The sequence below is a fragment of the Strongylocentrotus purpuratus genome, unplaced genomic scaffold, assembly GCF_000002235.5.
Source record: "Strongylocentrotus purpuratus isolate Spur 01 unplaced genomic scaffold, Spur_5.0 spur5_scaffold_19, whole genome shotgun sequence".
Lineage (NCBI taxonomy): Eukaryota > Metazoa > Echinodermata > Echinoidea > Camarodonta > Strongylocentrotidae > Strongylocentrotus > Strongylocentrotus purpuratus.
This window is the reverse complement of record NW_022145604.1, coordinates 1,554,545-1,573,110: the sequence shown is the minus strand read 5'-3', so window position 1 is coordinate 1,573,110 and position 18,566 is coordinate 1,554,545. Positions and strand designations below refer to the sequence as shown.

Below are 18,566 nucleotides of genomic sequence, written 5' to 3'. Positions count from 1 at the left end.
ACAGAGATATCTAAATCTTTAGCACATTTGACCCATTTTACCAGATGTTCTCAATTTATCATTAAACTAATGGCTGCCTAGTTTGATCGGCTGCACCGTTTCTATCAACTTCAATCTATTCTGATTTGTGCTGGTACCGCTTCACCACGAGTTCTGGGGGGGGGGGGTGTTTTTACAAAGATCCTAAGTTGAACTCATCTCTAGGTTGGACTTAACAGTTATTGAAAGCTGTTAGCATATATGAAAATAAATTTGTAAAAGTTATTTTTAAAGGCATAAAATGTTGATTCAAATCATTCATATTTTGTATTATCAAGGAGATTTCATGTTCTTGATGTGGAATTTATAAAGAGTCCAAAAAACTTGAATTTTTGCTTTTGAATATCTTTTATTTTAAGGCTACAAATGGCTCTCCATAATGTTTAAGACTTAGAGTTAGGTTTGACTTTAAGATCTTTGTGAAATACCCCCCTGGTCAGAGAAACGGTGTGGAATCAATCAGAAAAGGTTGATCAAGTAGCATATATATAAGTATTGGTGTGTATTGCTGCTGCAAGGTCCTGGAATCATCAAAATGATAAGATATTTGTCCCAGTCTTGGTAAAAGTAACAGGCACTGTGCACAGAAAGATGTATACGGGACTACACAAACATGTGGCATAAAAATGAGGCCCTCATTTTCAAGCTGTTTTATGCCATATTTAGAATATGGAGTCATTTGAAGTGCCATGCTTTTCAGGGACCATTTTTTCTCTGATGTTCTTCCACATTGTCATAATAAAAATGAAAACGCTCACAAGTTATTTTTCACTTCCCCCTAGAACTCAACCTTCTCTTTAAGCTTGTAAGACTTCGACGTCCAGCATGGGTTGGTGAAATAATTTCCACATAAATCTGTAGTATGTTAAAAAAAGGACAACAATTAAAGTGAAAAATGTTCTTTGGTATAATAGTTTACGAACATGTGTAGGGATTTTTACAGGTATAATGCATTCGATGCAATTAATGTTAATGCTCGCTTCATCGTGTCCTACGATCAGAGGGGAAGCTTCAAGGGGTGGGGAGGGGAACGTGCCCCTGAAAGATCTCGAATGGTGAAGGACAAAATAATGAAAAGGATGGAAAAGAATAATGCAAGAAACAGAAGATGCAAAGGAAGAGAACAAAAATGACAGGACAACGCAAAGGAATCAAATCAGTACCACACTTAATTTGTTTATCTTGTTCATTTTCTCTATGTAAATAACTGATTTTCATTTTTCTACGACTTCAAACAAAATTATTATTATTATGCAGAAATTCTCATTAAAAACACGTTTCCTGAATCTCCTCCCCCATACGCTTAATTCCATAAAGGATTACGAAACCTCTCACACTAATACTTACGTCTGCCCCTTGTAAATCAGGCATTAGCATATATAATCGTCTCATCAGGCTAGTTTGAATATTTACATACCTACTCGATTACCACGCTCTGCACCTGCTGCTAGCGGGATAGAGCGAATAAGGCTTGAATCAACAGAAAGAAATCAAAGAATACACGGAAGTTTGTTTACTCGTACTGATTTTTCTCTGACAGCAGCAACATTTAGTATTTAAGAACCAAGTTATTATTAAGTCCTAATTTGCTAAACACCTACATCCATCAGTAGCGGTTGTAGATGGGGAGGGGTTAGGGGCTAAAGCCCCCATCCCGCAAAGCCCCCACCCGCAAAATACTGATTATAAATGAAGTTAAACGAGGCACATGTAAAAAGTTAATTTTAGGATCCCAAGTCCCTAATGTCCCCCATATCCCCTTAGCCCCCCCCCCCAAAAAAAGGGGGGGGGGAGAATACTCTTCCTGAAATGGGCCCGACACCCACCACAATATTAAACAACAAATGTATCAATGGACATATATACTCTGAAATGAAATATTAATCAAATAGGACGGTAACTTTACGGTGCGGCAGGTCCGAGTATCCCTGGGGACTTGCAACATTTTTGATGATCATGAAAACTTGTAATCAATTCTAGGTGTTATCATTTATACCACGTTTTTGTCTTTATACTTTTATCCGTTATATGTATTTTTCCTCTGGCTTTTACTGCACTATGATATTTCCATTGCCATACATCCATCGCTCTCTTTTCCATTATTCCCACTCTTTCATTTTCACTTCCACTCTCTCCTTGTTCACCCTTCTTTCTTTCCTTCTGTCTGTCTGTCTGTCTCTCTCTCTCTCTCTCTTTCTCTCTCTCATCATCCTTTGTTCCTCTCCCGCTCGTTCATTCTCACACCCGTTATCTATTTTCTCCCTTTCACTCTCCTTATATCTCAACATGCCAGAACAATTTAATTCATTTTAACATTCTCCACGACCTCCTTTTTCATTTTATCCTCCCTTTCATGATATTTTTCCAATTTTGTTGCATTACTGTACTTGGTTAACGTCCTTTTTCAGGAGGGAAAGAAAAATTCCCCCCCCCCCTCCTATATGACCCGGACATGTAGAGGGCCCTGGAACTGGCATATCTCTTGATTAAGGTAACATTTAGGGAAACTTCATGTTGAAGGAACATCCACGGGGTGAAAAAGTAAGGAAAGCATTTGACAAAACTACAATCGATTTACCAAGTTTAGAGTGAAATCAAATTTCACTTTTAATTTGTAATCCATCAATGGAAGTGTCCATCAATTATATCCAAACAAATCTCTTTTTTGCAAAATTAATACAATCAATAAAATGACACTTGATTTTAGTCATAAAAATAATTACTGAAATCTAACAAAGCTAACACAGAATGATGTGATACAATCATAACAACTAACATGATATAGGTCTATGATGGCGTACGTAGACTGGTGCCAAACAAGGAATATTCTTTTATTTCAAAAGTTAAAAACTATAACCTTAAAATTTTATTTTCATTCAAGTAATTTCAAACCATTGAGTGCAATTGATATTTTTTAAATATATAATTTTGCAGGTTTATTTCGTCTGATTAATATTAATTACCTAAATAAAAATGAAGTTACAATGTATAGTGCTAATACTGAAATAATTTGGCATTGACTTATATTTTGATTGGATGTGTACAAATCATTCAGGTTGTTGTCAGACGTGTCATATGTTGCTGTGGTTGTAGAATTTTAAAGGTAATACAAAGTTTTGGTATGAGGTCATGAATTTGGTTCAAATACAAATATTGGAAGCATATGCGATCCGACAATATTTAGTGATCATTTTCGCGGTTGCAATCGAGTCTAAAGTTATGAAAATGTCAATAATCAACTCTTTATAGCTCCCTCTCAAGGTCAAGATATTAATAAACCTATAAAACAATATTTCTTGACAGAAATCAACCGATTAGCTATTACCGTTTGAAAATTATATATCACAACTACATATTCTGAGATGTTCATGGTCGCAGCTACTATTGTACGGCCGTAGGCGCTATTTGAAATTGATTAAAATCTACCGGGAGCACCGGTAAATTTTTATATTCCATTTTTCTCAAAAGCAGAAGTGTTTTAGGGGCTAAAAATTGTTGTGCTTATAATTCATCCACAGGGGCATCCAAATATATAAAAATTGTAAAGAATCACTATCCACCCAATTTTCAAAATTTACCAAAACTTTGTATTACCTTTAAGCTTGAATCAAAATAGCTCATCCTCTTGATAGGTCATTATTTTATTTATGTTTTCTCAAATTCTCTGAAGCTCAATACCGTTCTTCATATTATTTGGATGATTTGTAGCTTACAATATAAATTTATTTCCAATAGTTAATATCTTTTTAATATTGGCGAAAACCCCACAGAAAACGTCTTTTAGGGTCGGGCAATGTATGGATCTTAGGGCCCAACGTCCTGTGGTTCGTAAGGTCAGACATCCTGTGTTTTGAAGGTTGGACGTCTTGTGGTTATTAAGGTCGGGCATTATGCGTTTCGTAAGGCCTGACGTCTTGTGGTTCGTACGGTCTGACTTCTTGTGGTTCGTAAGGTCGGACATCTTGTGGTTCGTAAGGTCGGACATTTTGTGGTTCGGGTGGTCGGACATCTTGCGGTTCGTACGGTCGGACATTTTGTGGTTCGGGCGGTCGGACGTCTTGTGGTTCGTACGGTCGGACATTTTGTGGTTCGGGCGGTCGCACGTCTTGTGGTTCGTACGGTCGGACATTTTGTGGTTCGGGCGGTCGGACATCTTGCGGTTCGTACGGTCGGACATTTTGCGGTTCGTACGGTCGGACATTTTGTGGTTCGGGCGGGCGGACGTCTTGCGGTTCGTACGGTCGGACATTTTGTGGTTCGGGCGGTCGGACATCTTGCGGTTCGTACGGTCGGACATTTTGTGGTTCGGGCGGTCGGACATCTTGCGGTTCGTATGGTCGGACATTTTGTGGTTCGGGCGGTCGGACGTCTTGTGGTTCGTACGGTCGGACATTTTGTGGTTCGGGCGGTCGGACATCTTGCGGTTCGTACGGTCGGACATTTTGTGGTTCGGGCGGTCGGACATCTTGCGGTTCATACGGTCGGACATTTTGTGGTTCGGGCGGTCGAACATCTTGCGGTTCGTACGGTCGGACATTTTGTGGTTCGGGCGGTCGGACATCTTGCGGTTCATACGGTCGGACATTTTGTGGTTCGGGCGGTCGAACATCTTGCGGTTCGTACGGTCGGACATTTTGGGGTTCGTACGGTTGAACAGCTTCTGGTTCATATGGTTGGACTTCTTGCGGTGCGTAAGGTTGAACAGCTTCTGGTTCATATGGTTGGACTTCTTGCGGTGCGTAAGGTTGAACAGCTTCTGGTTCATATGGTTGGACTTCTTGCGGTGCGTAAGGTTGAACAGCTTCTGGTTCATATGGTTGGACTTCTTGCGGTGCGTAAGGTTGGTTGTTTTCATTTGCTTGTTGTTTGAGGATATCCACATCTTGTCTCAGTAGTTGTGAATCTGTTTCAAGGGCTCCTAATCTTGTTTCTATACCGCCTACATCGTCTGCAAGGATCGCAACTACATAAACAAAGATGGAATAAAGTGAATTAAATGGTGATAATAAATACTATCGTAATATCAAACAGAATTATGTCCTTAAAACTGCAGACGTTTATTATAATAAATTTGACTTACACTTACAATTTCTCCAAATTTGTAAAAGTTGGCACAGAATGAAATTTGCTACACCTCCAATATAAGTTTCATATTTTTGTTCAGTAATTTTTTTCACACTTGTTGGCATATATGAAAGCTTCGATGTCAGGATCAATTGCTGTAGTCGCAAGACACCACACGCTCAGGCATCAAATGCTCCGCGGTTAATTTCCTACACTAACCGAACAAATTCAAAGTTGGACCTTTCACTACACTTACTTTAACTTGAAACGGAATCGCAAACATTACCCTCTACTTTTGAAAAAAAGAGGCGGAAAAATTGTCGCAGCGGGATATTTAGGATCACCACCATAATATATGTTTCAAATATTTTATCATAGGTGATTAAAAAAAAATATATTCACCTTCATTATTGATGATATTTAGATCGTCCTGAAGGATCTCAATTAAGTTCGTTAGTTCCGTCAGCCCTGGATCAAAGAATTGAAAGACGTAAGATAAGTTATTCATAAACAATGCATGTTTCAAATTATGTAAAGGAAAAGTGCATCGACAGTGTAAAAACAAAAATTATTATCCACGCCATGACTGCATGTAATCAAACATTTTTGTAAACATAATGTACATAGAAATTAAATGGCATTGCATTATTTAATAATGATTATTATATACCGATGTTTTAAATACTAAGTTTTTGTTATATATGAATACACATCGTCATGTATTTGCCACCACTTTTGAGAATAAGTACTGTAGACCCTGTAACATTCCTCAAACCAGACTCTTATAGATATGCTCATCGTAACCAAAGCACACCCAATCTTTGAATCAACAAAATACCTGTTAATGGATTAGCCGGAAGGAACACCTGTGTGCATGTTAGACCGCACTCAGAGGGCGCTGCACAGCATTTCATAGGTTCTGGACAGTCTGTATCCTGGAAGCAATTGTCTACGCACACACCGGGGTGGTTGTTTCCTCCGTACGCAGTATTAGACTGGGGAGGGCATATACCGGGTCTAGTATCTTATCAAATGAGAGATTGGAAAGAAAAAACAGATTGTTTATTGATAGAAAATTATAATAATAATATTAACATTTATATTGCGCACGTATTCATCCAAAGGGAAGCTCAAGGCACCTACAAAGTGGTACTAACGTTACCTTGGCTTTAGCCGAGTTGCACTAAGGAATGTTGACGTACAAGTTGAACTAGACGATGTAGGAAAACTGTAGTTATAAAACAGCAAATATAAATGGAACCAGAATCTAAAACTTACAGCTTCACGGTCAAACAACATAGGACTGTTAGTATTCAAAACGTTTTGGTATCTCCTCCAAAAACTCCTGATGGTGTTATGTATATAGGATTGCATATAATACGTCACTTTGTTTACATTTTCGATTTGGGGACATGTGAGTCGGACGTTGCTCTCTTTTCCAAGACCCCAAAGCAAGATTATTCTCATTTTTATAGAATAATATTGGATAAACGAGTAAACTGGTCTACCCCTACGAAAGACTAATTCATCTGGATAATTATTTAAAATTAAACAAGTAACAATCTTCAAAGCTCCGTGTATATCTCCCTTCTTCCTTCTTCCTTCTTCCTTCTTCCTTCTTCCTTCTTCCTTCTCCCTTCTCCCTTCTCCCTTCTCCCTTCTCTCCCCTCTCTCTCCCTTATCTCTCTTTCCCTCTCTTGTTAAGTTTCTATCTTTCGATTTTTCTCTCTATACTTTTGCTGCTTTCCACTTACAAGTGGAAACGCAATTATCTTCATCCTCCCCATTTGAGCAATCGAGCACGTCATTACAGACTTGATACAGTGGTATACAGCTTCCATCCTGGCATCTAAACCCGTCCTCAGAGTTACACAAATCTGAAAATTTGAGAATTTGAATAATGAGGACAAAATAAAATCATTGTTGTTGTACTTGAATTGATTGAAAGAGCACAATGTTAATTAATTTGGGGGAATTTTTTTTAAAATCAACGGCACTCGAAACGATGAAGTACATCTCTCATTAAATTCACATAGTTATGAAGAAAAGGATTAGCTATACATTACAGTAATCAGTGCTTGGCAATGATCTAGTTCACAGTTGTTGCAGTATGAGCATGAGCAGATAAAGGTCATTACAGACCAAATTATGAAATACACGGAGATGTGTCCTACGTAAACTGCTATGTCAGGCAGATTCCCGCGCCAATATACAAGGACCTATCACAATTCTATTAACAAAATATCCTTCCTCTTCTTGCTATTGTTTTACAAACACCTTTTTAATTAAGTAAAAATTAGTTATTCCACATAATATGCCATCTTATTACTTTTTTTACATAAACTCACAATATAACAATTCTTCCTCAAGATTACAAAACAAACTTATAAATCGAGGAACTACATTTTATTCATCGTATTTTTAACGGCAGTTTTATGCAAATGTTACAAATGTTACATAATTCTTGCTCATGAAAATTTTGTAATCATTATTAATTTATGCACAAACAGTGTACTCCATGATACACATGTGGAAGTATTCTTTGAAAAGGGGAAACAAAGGCTATTTATGTAGCACCTCCATCGGCATCGCAGTTGGAGTGATTATTTCAAAATGTACAAATCAAAGTGGGACCTCTTCATGTTTTGAAGATATATGGATATTCGGGTCATTTAGGACATGTGCTTACCGTGAACTGATCTATTGGAAGACCTTTTGACGATTGTTGTTAATTTTCACCCACCCCTCCCTCCTACACTTGAATATTGGATACATCACTATAATCGTATACTCACTAAATCCGCATCGTTCGACGGCTTCATCAGATTGGTCCGGGCAGTCATATCGGTCATTGCAGACAAGCCCCGAGTAAATACAGCTTCTATCATCACACTGTGGACATAGGACATAGATTTGGTAAACCTAGTGCGTTTATTGCTTTGTAACTCAATTTCTTCGATTGCTTCAAGAACTGTGAATCATCTTTATTTCAAAATGAAAATATTACATTTGATGCGATACAAGGACATCAATAACAGACTGAAAGAGAAACGCGTTATAGGTGTACCTTGATTTTTGATGTTGGAAATTTATTCTGTTTTGTTCAAAAATGACAAAACGGAACAAGTGAATCGGACATATCATTATCTTCGATGGATTATCACGTAAAGGTATAAACAAAATCCACCACAATTACTCATCTGAAAACGTATTCATACGTGACGAGCGTATGGCAAGCTGTTTTAACATTTATTCCTATTTCTTGACATCAAGAATTAACATTGCTTTGCAACATAAAATTATTTCTTGATATCAAGAACTGTTATAGTGATTGATTTTAAACGCAAAAGTATTGCTCGAATTCATCCTGAGCGCGCCGTTTTAACATTTATTCCTATTATTGATTTCGAAAGCATGAGTTGTGCAGAAATTCATCTTGAACGCGCTGTTTTAACTTTTATTCCCTTTTCTTGATATCAAGAAATAATTTTCTGTTGTAAAGCAACGGTAACTCTTGATATTTAGGAATAAATATTAAAACGGTTTGTAGATTTGTTACCATGATTTGTACGTTTTTGAGAGACAAATGCCAGTAAATGACGAGAGCAAACAATGGTATGAACAGCCTGCCATCGTTAAGTCCAACTTAAAGTCGATCTTCGTCTTTGTGAAACACCCCCCGGGTTAGGTTTCGACTCACCTCGAATTGATTAGGCGAACATGCAGAAATGATCCGGCAGTTACCAGGCTGTTCGTCCGCATCACTGTACGGACAATCAGGCTGAAAATTGAAGAACAAAATAATTGTATCAGAATGAAAGTTTAATCAACCCGGGGAAGAGGCTCATGCTTATTCAGTTATGTATTAAACTACATAATTATGTACACAACATTAGTTGGCAGTTCTGACTATAGAGGGTTCTTAAATCAATGTTAGTGTTGAAATAGAACTCCTAAAGTCAAAACGCAATTTCTAAAATACGCAACCTTGTGCTATAAGGTCAAACATCAAAGTTAAACTTTCTGATATGTAGGTATTGTGCAACACTTTATACGAAAGCTTTTCTCTTCATATTGCTATATAACAAGGATGGTTCATTTTTCTCTCCATCAATAGGGTTTAGATTTGATTATAATTCGAATAAATTGAAATATATGGTTTGCATTGAGGAGGCGCGATAGCTCAATCGGTAGAGCAGTGGTCTCGTGATCCGGTGAACCGGGTTCGAAACCAAGTCGATGCGCTAGTGCCATTTGGTAAAGCATTAATCCTCATTACCAGGTCCCTCGGAGAGGACCTAAAGCCGTCGGCCGTCTGGTTGCTTACTTACAAGCATTTATGCTTTCTTAGCAGTCAGGTAAAATAACCACCACCACATTCATTCGTGTTACATGAAATACAATATATTATGGCGCCATAGTTCTGTTTGTATCCATACCTGTCCGTTACATAGGAGGTCAGACGATATACAAGTCCCATCCGGGCATTCAAAGGTCAAAGGTGGTCCACATTCAACCGGCGACGTGTTTGACAGGGAACAATCCGTTTCGTCTTCCCCGCCGGAGCAATGCGGATACCCGTCACATTTATCCGAAGCGGGTATACACTTGCCGTCTTTGCATTCAAACTCGGATGGCTGGCAGTTCGTCAGCTGACATCCGATTTCATCCTCCCCACCAGTACAATGCGGGTAGCCGTCACACTTATCCGATGCTGGTAGGCATTGTCCGTTTGCGCATTCAAACTCGGATAGCTGGCAGTTGGACAGCTGACATCCGATTTCGTCTTCCCCGCCGGAACAATGCGGGTAGCCGTCACATTTATCCGATGCTGGTAGGCATTGTCCGTTTCCACATTCAAACTCGGATGGCTGGCAGTTGGTTAGCCGACATCCGATTTCGTCTTCCCCGCCGGAACAACGCGGGTAGCCGTCACACTTATCCGATGCTGGTAGGCATTGTCCGTTTCCACATTCAAACTCGGATGGCTGGCAATTGGACAGCTGACATCCGATTTCGTCTTCCCCGCCGGAACAACGCGGGTAGCCGTCACACTTATCCGATGCTGGTAGGCATTGTCCGTTTGTGCATTCAAACTCGGATGGCTGGCAGTTGGTGAGCGGACATCCGATTTCGTCTTCACCTGTGTTCAAATATTTTTACCACAATTAGACACAATACAAAGGGGAAAGTGGGGGGGGGGCATAAATACGGTGATAGAAGTAGTAATAGTAAGGGTGGAAGAAGTAGTGGTTGTGGTGGTGGTGGTGGTGATGGTGGTGGTGGTGGTGGTGATGGTAGTGGCAGTGTTAATAGTAGTAGTGGGAGCAGTAATAGTAATTCTTATTTTTGTTGATGGTGTTGTCGTTTATTGATTAGGGACTTTTATATTTACATGACGAGAACGTGGACCGCCACGTGTGACATCCTTTGAAGGTAATGTGACGTCCTTTTAAGGCCCTGCCGGGCACGGCCCAGTGCCTTAACACAATGTCACACGCGGTAGTCCACGCTCTCGTCGTGGAAATTTAAAAGTCCCTAATAGCTACTCATAAACACGATAAACTTATACTGCTTTCAAATGCACAACTCAAATAAAATATATCGATGGGTCAGTGATACAAAGACATAACTCCATTTTGGCCATTTTTAATAAAAGTGGTTTATGTCTCACTGAGCACTTGGGTATTAAGTATATGTTTCACTAGCCATTGACTTCAATGTGTTGTTGGGTGGAGTTAAGTCTTTGGTTTCCTGGAAAGCCCACATTTTTCTAAACATTCTGATATCAAATACTCATTTTGGCAAATATAGAGTTACGTCTTTGTGTCACTAAACCATCGATAAGTGCTCCGGTATATGGTACTGTTCAGTCTGCTCACCATTGACAGGGCACTCCCGGACACCATTGCAGAGTACAGCACACACATGTCCATACGTACACTGGACAGTACCAACCGTTATACATACACGATCAATGATAGGACAACTTGCTTCATCAGATCCGTCACCACAGTCAATCTATAAATAGGAGAGAGAATGAAAGATTTACTATGGTAAAAGTAAGAAATTATAAACAAGACAGTGATAAAGATTTTCAACTTCTTCAACTGTTTGAAAAAGATTTTTTGAGAAGGCCAGACAATGATCTACGTAAGAAATATTTAACATCCTTTAATATCAGTCTGTCTCTGTTGGCCTTTTTTTTTTTTTTTTTTTTTTTGGGGGGGGGGGGGGGGTTGGGGTGTATGTTTCTTTTAGTTTTCGAGGAATTGCTTCTCCCTTTTTTTCCTTCATAAAGTTGGAACCCTGTTTGTGAAACTGCCGTCCCCAGCTCCTTTAACACCAATCCACGTACCCTCTCCATTCTGTAGCCACAAAAAGGGGGTCGGCGGAATTTCTAAAAGTGATTCCTCGAAGATAATATCCACCTTTCTGAGCGATCTTAGTCGACCCTTGGCTACCCAATGATTCGAAGAAGAAACAAAATAGGTATTGTTTCAGGAAAAGGGGCTCAATTTTTCGGTTCACCTGATTATTGCAGCGCTGGATATCTGGAATACATGTCCCAGTGTCACACTGGAATTCGTTCGCCCCGCATCCGCAGTCCTCATCCTCACCAGCCGGACAGTCCCGGATAAGTCCGTCGCAACGATACTGTTCAGGTATACACTGCCCGGTCTGGCAGCGGAATTCGTCAGCGTTGCAGCATTCCTGTTGCTCGTCGTCACCTGTTAACGTAACATAGGATGCTTTACTGTTACTTGACATAATACAATACAATTGCCATATCATATCATGCTCGTAATAGACGTCTTTCCAAATAAGCGTAGGGACCAACACACATCCTTGTTTTACACCGTTATTTAAGCGTTGGTCACATCCCACCGTGCGTGTTTTTAGTCCGTACGGTTTTTGGGGAGGCCACGGCCGCCACGTTTTTTTGAAAACGTAGGGAGGGTGTGGCAAAGGCAGGGAGGGAGTACTGGCAACGCGCGTCACACGCACTGGGGTGAATCGGTATCCCGAACGTAGCCCGAACGCAGCGAAAGTTCCTCGTGCACCAAAAGTGCTACGGTGTGTCTGCGTGCTCCCAAATCCGTACGGAGGCTGTACTCATCACGTACGGATACCCAAATTTTGCCCACGTTTTTGCACGTAGACAGCACGCACTTGCAAGTACGGCGGGATGTGACCACCGCATTACAAGGAAGTTATCGGATATTTCGCCTGCCTCCTTTAAGTTATTCATCATAACCGTGTGTAGTGACTCTATCAGACCTATGAACTGCTTAGGGCATCCGTACTTTCCGAGTGGTGTATATAAAAATAAAAATATACATATATATTTATTAGGGAGGGATGGTAAAAAGTGATCTATGTCTCTTTTAAAACCCATGTTGCATAAATTGAATACACAACCACACACCCCACTCCCCCCCCCCCTCTTTCAAATTTTAGACTAAAGGTGACTGAAAGTGTGCAACCACTTTATTTTGTTATCTGTCATAATTGTTTTAGTACATTAATACCGACAAATATATTACCTGTAGTTATTTCATTCTCCCTTTTTCTCTTGTCATAAAATCCTAGGAATTATGCCCCCTCGTTTACATAATACATAATCATGCGTCCGCTCCTGGATTGGTAGTGCTAGGTCGGACAAACTTATGTGCGAGGTCTCAAAAATCTAGCGTATAAAAAACACATACAATTCAAATACATAACACTTTTACTTTTGTCAACATTCCAATGTTATTGATTTTACCCGACTATGACTTTTAGGAGGTATTATTGTGATTTGCCATACCCATACCTCCAGGACAATTTGTATTGCCATCGCAGACCAGATAGTCAGGTATACAGGACTGGTCTCCACACTGGAAGAGCCCTTCATCACAGACGACAGCAGGTACCAAGTTACAACCAACCGTCTCATCCTCTGCATTCGGGCAATCATTCTGAAAAAATAAAAACATCGATTAAACGGCGATTCTCTCTCGAGATACGAAAACAACATCAGTATTTTCATCGCAGAAGGTGTACAGTAAGTTGCAAAAGCCGATATTCTTGAAACAGGGTTCATTTAATCTGTTCATTTAAACTATCTTTAATCTTTTAATTCATTAATCTTTTTGTTTTTCTGATTATGTTTTTTAAAGCCCCACTGTACTAATTGTATCTATTTGCTTTATCTATATAGATAACTTCCCCAATCGGTGCATGTTGGTCCCCCGTGATCCTTTTTTCGTATGTTTATTGAGAGCTCAGTTGATGAGATAGCCGCCTGTCAGTGACCTCGCTAGGTGGTCTAATCCCTTCTGGTCGAACTAGTACAGATGGCCTTTAAATTCATCCAGTACCTACCTGTCCGTCGCACACCCAAATGCGGATGACACAAGCCCCTGTGTCACAGCGGAACTCGTCCCCTTGGCATTGATTGTGTTCGCATTCTAACTCGTCCTCCCCGGCCTGACAGTCCTCGAGCATGTCACACCGCCAGAAGTGAGGTATACATCGTCCGCTTCGGCACTGAAACTGATCATCAGCACTGCACTGGTTCAGGCTACATTCCATCTCATCCTAGTATAGAAAGTGAATGATGCAATGAGGAAAATGATGATAGGAGGAAAATCATGTTTTCGTCCTTTTATGAAATATCCAACAAACTTCTGTTTTCTTTCTCACAGAAAATGATTTTCAAGAATCACACCGGTCTTTCAAAAACGTTCTGTGAAGAGGGGATCGGGTGAAGGCTAGCCGCAGAATATTATTTCAGACATGAACATTACGGCGGAAAAAATATTGTTTTTTAGGGGGGGAGAGGTTCCATGCAGGAAAATAACACTTTTAAAGTCCAATCTATACTATTTATTTTTTATCAGGGGTTTAATATACCCACGATTAGTCTTTACCTTTATTCTCCACTGAAATACCATTACTCATTTTGCATTAAACTGTTTTAATTGTGCCAAAGACTAGGCACAAGAGGCTTCAAAGTACAAAGAGAAATGATATAGAGCCTTTTTATTTAATGTGAAAAAGGAGATTGTGATAAATTATGTCATCCTTCAATATAACATGTATATTGTTTTTTAGATGTCGCATACCTTACAAAGTATTATGGAATTGTAAGCACTAACTTACATCGATTGTGTCATTACACTTTATTTGGTCTCGGGGAAAGCATTAATAGATATATCAATACAATATTAAAGCCAGTTTGTAAATAGCATCGGAACGCATGACCTCAAAATATCCACAGATCTTTTACACGATGGATACGTCCCACTTGTTCATTTTAGAATGCCTCTTGAGAAGAATTCTTCCACATGTGACCTGTGTATCAGATAAGTGTACTGTCTGTGCATAAATGAATACTGATAACGTAACTTTCATGAGCACGATACCAGTATTCGTCTCGATGGGTTTTACAATTTAGTTACAAATAACCTTTATCTGCCCATGCGCATAGTATTTACGAACGGGCTTATTACTAAATTCTGAGTTGTGTTCGGTAACGTTTGGGACAATATAGTTTGAGCTTGCTCTTTTACGAAATATCGGAGCCGAGATTCATGCTTACCATCCCGTCTCTACAATCATAGGTGCCGTCACACACGAACTCGGTCAGAAGACACGCCCCATCACGGCAGAGAAACCCGTCGCATTGGACTACCTTACATGATTCCTCGGTCTCGTCGTAGGCGTCGTAGTCGCAATCATTGACGCCATCACACACCAGACTCAAAGGGATGCACTCTTGACTAGTTGCACAGCGGAACCCTGGGACGTCAGTGCCAGGCGGTATGCAATCTGAATGAATGAATGAGCACAAGATTGAAGAGAACTATGCACTTGCACCTTGTATGGAAATACCAACGGGGAAAATCCAATACAGGGGTGTTTCACAAAGATTCCAAGTTGAACGTAATTGGACTTAAATATTATGGAGAGCCATTTGCAGCTTTATAATGAAATATATTTATTTTAGACTTTTCATAAATTCCGCATCAAGAACATGAAATTTCCCATGATAATAGAAAATATGAATGATTTGAATCAACATGTTATGCCTTAGTAACTTTTGCAAAGATGCTAACGCCTTTCCATCATTGTTAAGTCCAATTTAGGATCTTTGTGAAATACCCCCAGCTTCCATAACATATTTCAATTTGGTCATGTTGCTAGATGGTAGGGGATTTATTTATGCTGTAACAGTTAAGTGGGGAAATGTTAACAGAAAATCCAACGTTGAAATAGCAAAAAACTCTTGAGGAAAGATCTTAAAAATCAGAAAAGTACACGGGCTAAATTTTGGATGAAATTTGACAAAAATTGAGAGAAAGTTATGAATTTGTTACAGTTCCCCAATTTTCCTAACACAAACAAATTACTAGAATTTCCAAATGTTCAACAGTGATGACTCGGGATGGTCTATTCTGATTAGAGTACCAATACTGTTATGTTGTAAATGATATGCCTTGAGTAGAGCCCCAAGGGAGAATGCAATTAGGGGAAAACAGGAACTAACGATATTTTGTGTAAAGGACAAACAGAAGAGTAATTATGATTGACTTCGTCATAATCCACCAAACTGCCAATTTGAGATTAACATACAATTTATAGGAATCTAATTTTTCAAACTTTCATAAAAAACTTTCTTATTTCTATATTAGTCCGATTATTTCAAACTTTCGCTATTCTTATTATCTAATTTGTTTACTTTACTACATAGGGACTTATCAAATCATATGAACTTCTGAAAAATGTAAATGCAAATTATCTATCAAAAATAAATTAATAATACAGAATATCTATACAAAGTCCACTCCAAAAATAACTTACTTTCAATAAAAGCAAACAAAGCGGACAAACCAATCAAAAAAAGTTTTAGCCAAATCTGATAACTAATAAGAGAGGTTTGAATTTTTAATGACATGAAAAACTTTGAAAATTACGCAAAGGCGTGGGAAAATTAAGATTTGCGGGGTGCGGGAAATTAATGGGATAAAATATATAAAGCAATTGAAAAATAGTGAGGCAATGACGTCACAAAATGATAAACAAATTGGCAATACATGTAGTGATTTCCATTGTTCCATACTTTTTCAAAAATTCATAATTTCTTTATTAGTCATCAGATTTTACTCAAATCTTTTTTGCTCTGTTTCTATTGTTTTTCTGCATCCTTTAAAAGCAAATTCAGCATTTTTGGAGTGGACTTGGACTTTAAGTAATATAAGTCTTAATTAATTTCATTTAATTTCGGGGTGGTGTTCAATGTGAAAGTATTGTGATATAGCGGGCGTCAAAAGCAACTTGTTTTAAAATAGTCCGGGAAACATCAAAAATGGAGACAGAAACTTACTTCCAAATGCATTCCTTTTGCTCACGTAAATCTCATCCCTAAAGTCCATCGGCCGAGCTTGTAAAATCTGATGAAATATTAAAAATGGGTGATACAAACCTGTTAGTTATTACCGATTTCCATCTCAATCGGTCATTTCAATTTTATTCTATTTTCTACAACTTTATCTATCAACGTTGTTGATTTCAGCATTCATAAAATCGTTTTCAGTTATTTCCTTACTATTGAAATACATTTTATAATACATATTATATTACTCTACTTCAATCACTTGATTACGCGGTTACATTAAAAAATAAACACAACCTCGCGGTATGACCCTTTTTCACCCGGCAGATTTGATGGTGAAGTACTATCAAATCAGACCGAATGTAATTAAACCGAATTTATACATAAGTGGATGTTCACACAGGTTTATCGACAAATTTAATTCGTTCACTCTTGAAAACAGTTTATACATATACAAACACATCAGGCCATACCATCATATAAATGTAATAATGATAACTTTGAAAGTACTTTTTCAAGTCCGTTAGCTTACCGACTGTTTCTTTGGTGACCCTTTCCAGTTCTCTTCCACTTCCACAGGCTTGCAGTGAACCAGAGAAAATGAACATAGTAACATGGTCAGTAACTGTATAAGGACCTCCATCTTTCTTCCAAGATCACAGGAAAAAATATTTAGAACGGAATAGGCAAAGCTGATGCCTATATTGGGATTTATAGTACTCTTACATGGAGTAATCTACGTGACCGTCTACACCACGCTACTCACGAACCACACCCAATGATTATATCTCAATCACAGCAAGAAGTTTAAAGAGCTGGAGTCATATCAAGCTCATTCCCTTTGTACCATCTTCGATACCACCAGTAGAAGATATGTCAGACATGTGCTTAATAACTGGAGCAGGTACGTAGACAAAAGATTCCTGCCTAGCTGCAAACTAGCTAACCAACCACTTTCAAAGGGAAATATGCCTTTGTAATGATAATTACTTTTCGCTACCACTCGTCTAATAATATGAACACTACACAGTGATTACCTTTTTAGGAGGCAAGCGAAAGGAAATTGAGCAAAATTTCCTGAAATATTAATCTAAATTACTCCAATGGGCATGTGTGGGCACTAATCTGACATATTTCAAAACCATAAAAAAAAACTGTATACTTGAACAAATTCACTTTTTATTTAGTGTGCAAGAATTAATCGAAAAAGTGTCAAATTGCAGGTTTTTGAATTGTACAATTTTAGAGTTTTTCACAAATTAAATGTAAGCAAACTTCTTGACACAATGAGGCTTTTGTATTCATATTTATATATTTGTTCGATCTCATTTGTATTATTATATATGCATGATTTATTGACAAAAGAACAGATACATGATTTATGTGTTCATTATGGCCCGAATTCACAAAGGAGGTTTGTCGACAAACTGAGGTTTATGAACGTCATATGACGCGTTCTGACGCGTTTTTTTTTTACAAACCTGGTTTGTAAAAACGCGTCGAAACGCGTCATATGAAGCACGAAAACCTCAGTTTGTCGACAAACCTCCTTTGTGAATTCGGGCCATAATGAACATACAAATCATGTATCTGTTCTCATATGACGCGTTTTGACGCGTTTTTACAAACCAGGTTTGTAAAAAAAAAAAAACGCGTCAGAACGCGTCATATGACGCTCGGTTTGTCGACAAACCTCCTTTGTGAATTCGGGCCATCAAGTTTTGGTTGATAGTTGAATTTTGTAAACAGACAATGGTGCGCTTAGCCTTAGAAACAGCCGTATTAAGCGCGTTATAAATTTTGTGTATCATTATTATTATTATCTGTTCAATTTTCCCCTCATTAGTTTAAATAAAAAGTGAAATATTAACAATATTTCTTCGTTAAAACACAATCACTACTCAAGCTTTCCAACGACGTTGGCGGCATCGAACCTCAGATATCAAAGACCTGTAAATTCTATTGTGCAACCTTAGAAAACGGCAGCTGCTTGGAATAATTTGTTTGGACTCCAGCTCTTAAAACGCCTAGGTCACACCGACTTGATAGATATACCGACGAATAACCGAGCACACAGATTACA

General features: G+C 38.6%; 1 pseudogene; it reads right to left on the bottom strand.

Moving 5' to 3' along the window:
- Positions 1-3,624: 3,624 nt before the first annotated feature.
- LOC115925948 lies at positions 3,625-17,333 on the bottom strand (annotated as a pseudogene).
- Positions 17,334-18,566: the final 1,233 nt, after the last annotated feature.